The 8,555-nt window shown below is 41.4% G+C and overlaps 2 long non-coding RNA genes across 5 annotated transcripts; both read right to left on the bottom strand.

Annotated features, from left to right (window-relative positions):
• Positions 1 to 1,437: 1,437 nt before the first annotated feature.
• Positions 1,438 to 3,989, bottom strand: LOC123451196. 3 transcript variants are annotated; one of them, XR_006632114.1, is made up of 6 exons: positions 3,885 to 3,989; positions 3,670 to 3,804; positions 2,727 to 2,787; positions 2,583 to 2,649; positions 2,135 to 2,299; positions 1,438 to 1,722 (listed from the first exon to the last, which is right to left on the bottom strand). It is a non-coding gene; the product is annotated as an uncharacterized LOC123451196 (long non-coding RNA). The 3 variants fall into 3 exon arrangements; XR_006632116.1 differs by lacking the exon at positions 2,135 to 2,299; XR_006632115.1 differs by lacking the exons at positions 1,438 to 1,722; positions 2,135 to 2,299; positions 2,583 to 2,649; positions 2,727 to 2,787 and having other exon boundaries at positions 3,572 to 3,804.
• A 554-nt stretch (positions 3,990 to 4,543) lies between these two features.
• Positions 4,544 to 7,224, bottom strand: LOC123451195. 2 transcript variants are annotated; one of them, XR_006632113.1, is made up of 4 exons: positions 6,866 to 7,224; positions 6,079 to 6,685; positions 5,724 to 5,803; positions 4,544 to 5,079 (listed from the first exon to the last, which is right to left on the bottom strand). It is a non-coding gene; the product is annotated as an uncharacterized LOC123451195 (long non-coding RNA). The 2 variants fall into 2 exon arrangements; XR_006632112.1 differs by having other exon boundaries at positions 6,079 to 7,224.
• Positions 7,225 to 8,555: the final 1,331 nt, after the last annotated feature.

Consider the following 8,555-nt stretch of genomic DNA (forward strand, 5'->3'; position numbering starts at 1 on the left):
GTGGATGAACTAGTACAGTGTTCAAGGGCCTCCGGGGGCAGGTTCGTCCTTCTGTGATACTGGTGGGCGAATGAATGAATTGGATCCCCCTCTACGAAGAAACCCATCCTCTATATATAGCGGCGGCCGCGGTCCTCTTCCTTATCGTGTCGGCGGGAAGGGATCCCACAATGCCCAATTCTGAAGGGGAACACGGGAACATGCTCTCCTGCTGAAAGGTGGTCTTCGCCTGTAAAGTGGCTGCCCGCGCTGCAGGGGCGGGTCCAGGGATGACGTATGTCCTGCTGTCGGACGGCTTTGGCTTTGTTGCACCAAAAAGGAAACCTTTAGAAGATGCCTTGGGAACCCCGATACGTCCTTCCCCCTTTTGCACTAAAGGGGAAACTGCTTCGCCCTGCTGTCTGCTGCTCGCCTGTCCGTCCTACACGTCATCCTTGACTCCTGAGGTTGGGCATTGCCTCGGAATATCTGCCGCTCCGGAGGGGTCCTGATGTTGTACCTCCTCGCGAGGACCTTGCCTTGAGTGGTGCTAGTCCTGTTCGTTTTCGGTCGATGAAGTGGGCCAACCCTGGGTCGCAGGCACGCAGCTTTGGGTACCCCCATTCCCAGACCGCAGACAAATGCCTTGTATGCCAATAACTCATAGTCGTTGAAATTCCTAATGCAGCACTACAAGGATTCGGGTCTATTGCAACAAAAATGTTTGTTGCAATACATGCCGATTTGTGGTGATAAGTACCTATTGCCACAAAACAACATTCGTTGGCAGCCGTTGCAACTGGACATATGGTAATAGGTTATTGCCACGAAAAAGCAATCGTGGCAATAAAGTGTGTTATTGCAACATCCATGTGGGAAGTTACCACATGTTTTATCATGGCAACACTCACCTGATGCCACAATTTGATTTGTGGAGATAACTTTAATGCCACACGTAACGAATCGTGGTAATTGATAGCTCGTGGCGATAGGCATTTGTGGCAAGAACCTATGCCAACAATGCTTGTTTCGTGGCGCATTACTCTTCCGTGGCAATAATCAATTGTGGCAATAAACTATGGCAACAATCCTTGTTTGCGTGGCATTAGACATGTTGCCACGGACCGCTACACTTGTGGCATTAAGTTATGGCAACAAATATTCCAGTCGTCATAACAGGAAATTGCAACATACTTGTTTTGGTTGTGATAACTAGGTATCACAACGGGTAAAATTTTTGTAGTGAGAATCTATTGCGACAATGTAAACTTTTTGTGGCAATACTCTATTTCAACAAAACATAGTTTGGTGGTGCCATATCACAACGAGGAAAATGTTTGTAGCCAAAAGGTACTGCGACAATGTAAACTTTTTGTGGCAATACTCTATTTCAGCAAAACTTACTTTCGTGGGGCCAAATAGTTATCGCATCATGAAAAAAATTGTGGTGCTAAGCTATTGCGACAATATAAAGTGCTCCGTTGCAACATCCTAGTGCAACAAAATATGCTAATATGTGGCAACCAAAACTGGGTTGTGGTAATAGCCTATTGCATCCATAAAAAAATACACGCATTCAATTACAATATTCAAAACCATATGTATAATATGTAGATTCATAAAATTCATAATTATCATAGCAAATATCTTTCAAATAAACTCAAATGTAATTTAGCCATCATATTAAGTGCGAATACTAAAATGTCCATGATGTAGATTCCAGTCCAACTAGTTCTTTGGATCCTACAATCAAGAAATCAAAAAAAATAGTTCTAGTTAATGGGTCCAACATAACATACACCATAACATTATCCCAGCCCCATTGTTAAAAAGAATTGTCGCCAAGCTAACTGGAGTAATACCGTGTTAGCAAGCATGTAACTGAGGGGTCAGAACAATTTTACAAGTGTAAATGTCTATAGCATAAGCATAAGTACATGTATTAAACTCTTCCGCTATTGACTTAAGTTCTGAGTCGATGTATAGTTTCAGTTAAGTTCATGTCCTTAGCTAGCACATATTCAGATTTATTTTTACTTGTGACTCGATGCAACAACAACACGTGGTCAAACAGAAGAAACAACTAGCTAATTATGAAGGCCAATGACGTACAAAATGCAGGTGAACATGAAGAGAAAGCAAGGTAGTGACTTACCATTGCTTTAAACATTCTAGAATTCCTTGTTGCAGCTTATATAAGAGCATTTGAAGAAATAGCAAATGGTCTTGCACCTAGAGTCTTATTAAGACTAGATCTTTGTAAAAGAGTATTTTACAAGTTCGGATTACTATTTTATTTGCCAATCCTCTTCATAGGCACCTGTAAATAGAAGTGCAGTTTTAGCAATGAAAGTAAGCAACATAAATCTTACAAGGTCACAAGCATATGACTGTAATAACCTGTTGGGTTCTCATCTGTTGGCTCAAGAATTATTGCAGTAATCGGTATTACATTGTAAATTGAGAAACAGGGACACAAATAGTAAAAAAACGTTGCTACGAGAACAAATCCTTCTTTACTGAACACAAAAACAATTAAGGGACTTAGCATTATCAATGGGCACCATTCAGATAAGTGATTAATAATTAAGGATGTTGTGTACCTTGCAGAAAGGAGTAATGTGCATCATCTCTTTCCTTTGAAGCATGTGCACATCACGTGACGCATCCCTAACTCCATGTTAATCACAAATGTTAATTACCTTTATTGATATGGCATAAATCAAAGTGAACAGAAATATTATTACCAAGTTGTCGTTGTAGTCTCCTACCAGCAAGATCTTGCGTTGAATTCATCATTGTGCCCTTCTGTAGGTAATATCATAATTTGAGCCAATTTTAAAAGGAAACACAATACTTAAAGCAGGCATAAAAAAATGACCAGAAAAATATCTACTCAAGTCTATATTGAAGCTGTTGTAAGCAAAAAGAAGCTATGCTTAAAAGATTAAATGAAATCAAATTGTGCTATAGCATGGAGAACATAATTCATTGAGCATACCATACGTCTATAATTTTGATTTAGAAATTAAAAGCTAGGGTATCTGTAATCAAGTCTATATACTAAAGCTGTGAAGCATACACATGAAACCAATTAGAGCCCATCCTGACAAGGTTACTCCCAATACAGACACATGTAGTAATCTAGCCTGAATGTAAATAAGTTGAATGTGGCAGTATGCTTCAGTATCGGCACATACGCTTTTAAGAACTCCGGACAGTGGTTCTAGTATTAACTTGGTAATATTCTAAATAGTCAATGCTAGCTTTAACTTGATTACAGACAAACAATTGTTACTGCAATGTGAGTGCACTTGTATAATTATGGGCAGGTCGGCTTGCAACTAGCTGCAAATTTGACTATAGGTGTGCGTGTTCAAGTTGGCTAATCTAGGTTCAACGTTTGGTTGCATGTGTTGCAGCATAAGTCGGTTCCTAACAGTGTCAGATAACCTTGTATAAACTAGTAAGCATGCACGTGCAAATGCACGTCTCGACTGATATACAAATATATGTTAAAATTAACATGAATAAAATTGTCACATAAATTTAAAGAAAGAGATTTGTAGTTTGATCTGCCCTCTCTTCCATCTTAAACCAAATAATCCGACCCATACTTAATATATTAGATCATTGTATGAGGATGAAGGAATGTCATTGGATTATCATAAGTCATAATGTTAAGTGTACCCATCTTCCTGCACTCGCTCGTACGAATATTCTTTGATTGGTCATGATGCAACATCCAGGTTGTGCCACTTGCTGCCCATGATAAAAATCTGTGCTTTTTGAAGCAATATCAAGATGCTTTGTAAGTCCCTGCAACTATTCATAAGATATAAATTAAGAAGCAGAAGACAAAAAAAAGTATAAAATCCTAACAAAAATCAATGGTAAATACTTACTATCAGAGTGAGGTCATCACTGGGTAGTACATCAGGACCAAAGGAATCAAGTACTTGTATCTCACATATTTTGGCGTTGACAACCGCTAGATACCAATGACAGTTCTTAATGTTTACTGGAATATAAACCTGAAGCAAACATTGTTATGTAAGCCATATGAAGGCATCCAGTTAAAATATATATTAAATTTGATGCAGAGATAAAGCCTGACCATGTCATGTTGTAGATAATAATGAACCCGTCGTATGATGTGTCCATGTTCGATGGGGCTATATCAAGGTTTCCATCTCGCTTTAGTATGGCAGATACATAAGTGGTTTCTAGATGTACATTTCCTCTGGCTCTATGCCGAAGATGCTCTTGAGCACGCATACAATAGATATATGCATTTATGACCTATAAGTGGAAGCACCAATAACAGTTAGTTGAAATTCATTTATTTCTTATTTAAAACAATAACTTTATTGACTCGGTTGGGCTTACACTATCATCCAAAAATGTGTCACCATTTATAAGACCTGCCAAATCCTCAACTGATAAGACCGCATCAAAAATGCCCACAAGCTTGGTTTTCGGAGGTACGGACATGATGTATTGAATAATAGATATATCTTCATTGGTACAGATGTAATCTATATGTCATTGTATAAATAAGTACCTTGCGGGATAACTGATGTGTTCACCTTCTTTGAGTCATAGTCACGATTGACCCAAACCCTGGCACACTACAGAAAATGTCAAAATAATTTGCTACAGGTAGGCCACTGTCATCCATGTCATAACTTACAGCACACCAGCATTTGTGTCAATGCCCCCCTCCTCTCCCGAAACAGCCCGAGGCCCCGACCCTACGCGCACGCCGAGACGCCTCCGGATTACAATAATATGATGATTTAAAAGCACATTTGGCATTTAACTGATATGCTATTTACTCACTGACAGGGGACATCCATGACCAATATTCTGATGTTCTTCGATTATTCGAGTATGGTGGGTTCCCACCGGAGGCGAACTACTTGTTTCTGGGTGACTATGTTGATCGTGGCAAACAGAGTATTGAAACAATATGTCTTCTCCTTGCTTACAAACATAAACCACAAAAGGAATTACCTGCTGCAAATCGAAGCTCCTATGGCCAGAACTCCTGCAGTCTCCGACAGCACGAACCCACTGACCTTGGTGGTGATAAACAACCTGCATCCGAACAGAAAATAATACCAGAATAAGAATCGGGAACAAAACTGGAAAAAGAACATCTAAAAGATTTGAGTCATAGTCACGATTGACCCAAACCCTGGCACACTATAGAAAATGTCAAAATAATTTGCTACAGGTAGGTTGTCATTGGATTTAAGTCATAGTCACGATTGACCCAGGTTCAGGTTGATGGTGGCTCGAGCTCCTCCAATGGAGGCCGCGCCGCTACGCTGCCCGCACTGGAGTGAGGCCCCGATTGTCGACGACGCTCCTCGCTCGTCGAGTCAGTATATTCACTCCTCTGCCATCTCTATTTTCTGCTCAGATGTGCGTTATGTGCGGTGACCGCAGCTTGTATGCTCGGTGCTCGTTGTTTTGCCAAGCAGAAAGCCCCCCTTGAATGGGAGCAGGTTTCAACCGAATCGCAAATGTAACAAGAAACATGTATTTATTGGATCCGACCCATGAATGAAAAATTAATCTATAGCTTTCTGAAACTACGGTAAAATATTATCTTTATCTTTATGCTTTGTGATGATTTGTCTTGACGAAGCTTCAATTATTTACGAACAAGATTAATTATATATAGTGTAAGAAGGAGTACTGCATTGGTAAGTAACCGTAAGATAGATATGAATTACCGTTACGAACAATGACGAAGACACAAGTCCCCTCGCTGATTTAAAACATCAATCTCACATGTTTTGTCTTCTCAAAAAAACTGAAAAGAACATTTGAAATCAATATCTGTGACCGGAACAGGTTAGGGACAGGAACATATGCTAACACACGTGCTTCCATATAAATATATATGAATAAAAGAATAGAAGAAATTGGTGGTTAGTTTCAGTTGTTATCTTTTTTAGCAATGCATTAGTCCAAAGAACAAATAAATTACAGATTTATAATTATCATTCAATGAAACATTCATCTCTAGGAAAAAAAAAGGGACCTGTGTTAGTGTTGAAGAACAACTGGCATTCTCATTTCACAAACCTGTGGACAGGGGGTTGCTGTCTCAGAGGCCGAGCTCGTCGGCAGGGATGACGCGGTAGAGACTGGGACATCAAGAAGACAAATGGCAGGCGAGAGAGGAAGGGGAAAATGCAGTGAACATACAAGAAAAATCACACGAGAGTACAATAAGGTCAGAACAGCCGAACCTCAATTCTGCAATGTAACTCGATCAAGGTGGTAAAGGGATACAAGTAAACTAATGCTACAATTCCGAAATCAGTATCTGTTCCAACAAGTTCGGTTTCTTTCAGCGATCAAGGTGGTAAAGGGATACCCTAAACCCTAGAATAAATAGCATCTCAAGCTGAATGAAATTTCCATATTCAAGTGTGCAATGAATCATGTGTATATAGTTTCAAAGTGAAATAATTTCTTGTATTCAAGTCTGATCTGAATTGCCCATCTTATTTTTATTATGTCTGTACACACAGACTTGTAAGTCTAATCTGAATTGCAAGGAGTAATTGTTTGAAGTGAGCACTAAGAAATACAAATTGCTCATATGTTCAGAGATGAATGGCGTCATTAATTTAACGCGGGGCCTCGGACTTCTTTCTAAAAAATGTTCAGAGATGAATCGTATTTCCTACAACACATAAAAGACAGAGAAAGTTCCAATCAGTAAGACATGAGCGTCCATGAAGTACAAGCATCATGAAAGAAATTTACAATCCATGGTCAGTCTCGTGCATACATTCAACAACAACAGTTCATAAAAGTACAAACTAACTGACTCAGTGTGACAATCAGGAGGCATGGTGTGTACCTCTTGGAGACCTAAAAAGCGTGATTAGATCAACAGAACCGAAGAGCCAGCGATGTGCTATGATGGAAAATCACAGCAGCGTAGAGCGGGATGGTTGGTCCAGATGTTTGTCGATGTGGGGGCGCTGCGCTTTTGTTTCCGGCGACAGCAGGCAGGCATGCAGTCAGGATGCGCGGCCTCCACCGCTCCACGCAGTCCCAGGACGGCAAGCGAGAACGTGAGCAGGGGTTGCGGCTTCCGCGTACCCACGACGGGGACCGAGTGGCACCCGCAGTGAGAGTAGCCGGGCGACAGCGGCCGAGCAGGGCGGGGAACGGGGTGTGGAGGAAAGAAAAGATAGAAGAAAGGGGAAGATGGAGGAGCAACAAGGAGCCGGTCGGGGCGGAGCGGCGAGGAGCACGCGGGGCGAGGCGGGGCGGGGCGGAGCGGCGAGGAGCACGCGGGGCGGAATAACCTGAGACGCCGTCATGACACCGTGAGGATGGAGGAACCAGAACGAGAGAGCTCAGATCCAATCTCGCGATTTGGTGAAGAGAAATAATCGGGAGTATTTCTGAAGGGTGTTTAGCGGGGAGGTTAAGAATTTGTGGCGCCAGACATGACGGTCGGGGCGGAGCGGCGAGGAGCACGCGGGGCGAGGCGGGGCGGAGCGGCGAGGAGCACGCGGGGCGGAATAACCTGAGACGCCGTCATGACACCGTGAGGATGGAGGAACCAGAACGAGAGAGCTCAGATCCAATCTCGCGATTTGATGAAGAGAAATAATCGGGAGTATTTCTGAAGGGTGTTTAGCCGGGAGGTTAAGAATTTGTGGCGCCAGACACGACCTAATTATTTGGTGGGAAATTAAAAAAAAAGACTGAAGTCTTTAGCGGGAAGGTTAATTAAAAATTACTTCCGTAAAGCAGAACACGCGGTTAATTATTTGTTTGGGAAGTATTTTTTAAGGGAACGTTTAGAATAATGAAATAAATTGAAAAAAATGGAATCAATGTGGAATATATCTGTTGCCGAAAATAATGTTACTAAAATTTATTTGTAAAAGGTTATTTTGTTGGTTGTCCGAGATAGACGTGTGCGTTGTTGTCAATCATACATGGCAGTTGTAATGACGAGGAGAGCACACAGTGGACACAAGAACATCAGCCGGGTCGGCGAGGGTCATGGAGGTGGTGTGCGCTACACTCATTGACAGAAACATCATGTCACCCTCGCTTCAAAACTACTAGGTTATACTATTGTCTTGAAACATAAGTAGATACGGTCGATCTATGTCGGTCCGAATCTCACGGTTCGATCTTGAGATGGGGTGATAAGATGAGAGATGACGAAGAACACGAAGGACGCGGTGGAATACCTCTTTCAACTGTTTTCTTCTTATTAGTTGTTCGGCCAATCCAATAGAACTGAATCCAAAGAAGACCCCACGACCACGCATGAAAATACCTACACAAAGAAAATTAATAGATCATCTCCATCTAATGTTTTGTGATTTCCACACATATAGGGGAATAGCATATAGTTCGTCTATTTCATCATCACCTCTGTCCCAGATCAACAAGTAGTTTATACATATATATTTAGGGGATCATCATGTTAATCATACACAATGCCATCACATATGTTCAACATTTTGCGACTAGCAAACCCTAGCAAATCAACCAATCTAGCTAGCTAACCTTAACTAATG

The sequence above is a fragment of the Hordeum vulgare genome, chromosome 4H (assembly GCF_904849725.1).
Source record: "Hordeum vulgare subsp. vulgare chromosome 4H, MorexV3_pseudomolecules_assembly, whole genome shotgun sequence".
Classification (NCBI taxonomy): Eukaryota; Viridiplantae; Streptophyta; class Magnoliopsida; order Poales; family Poaceae; genus Hordeum; species Hordeum vulgare.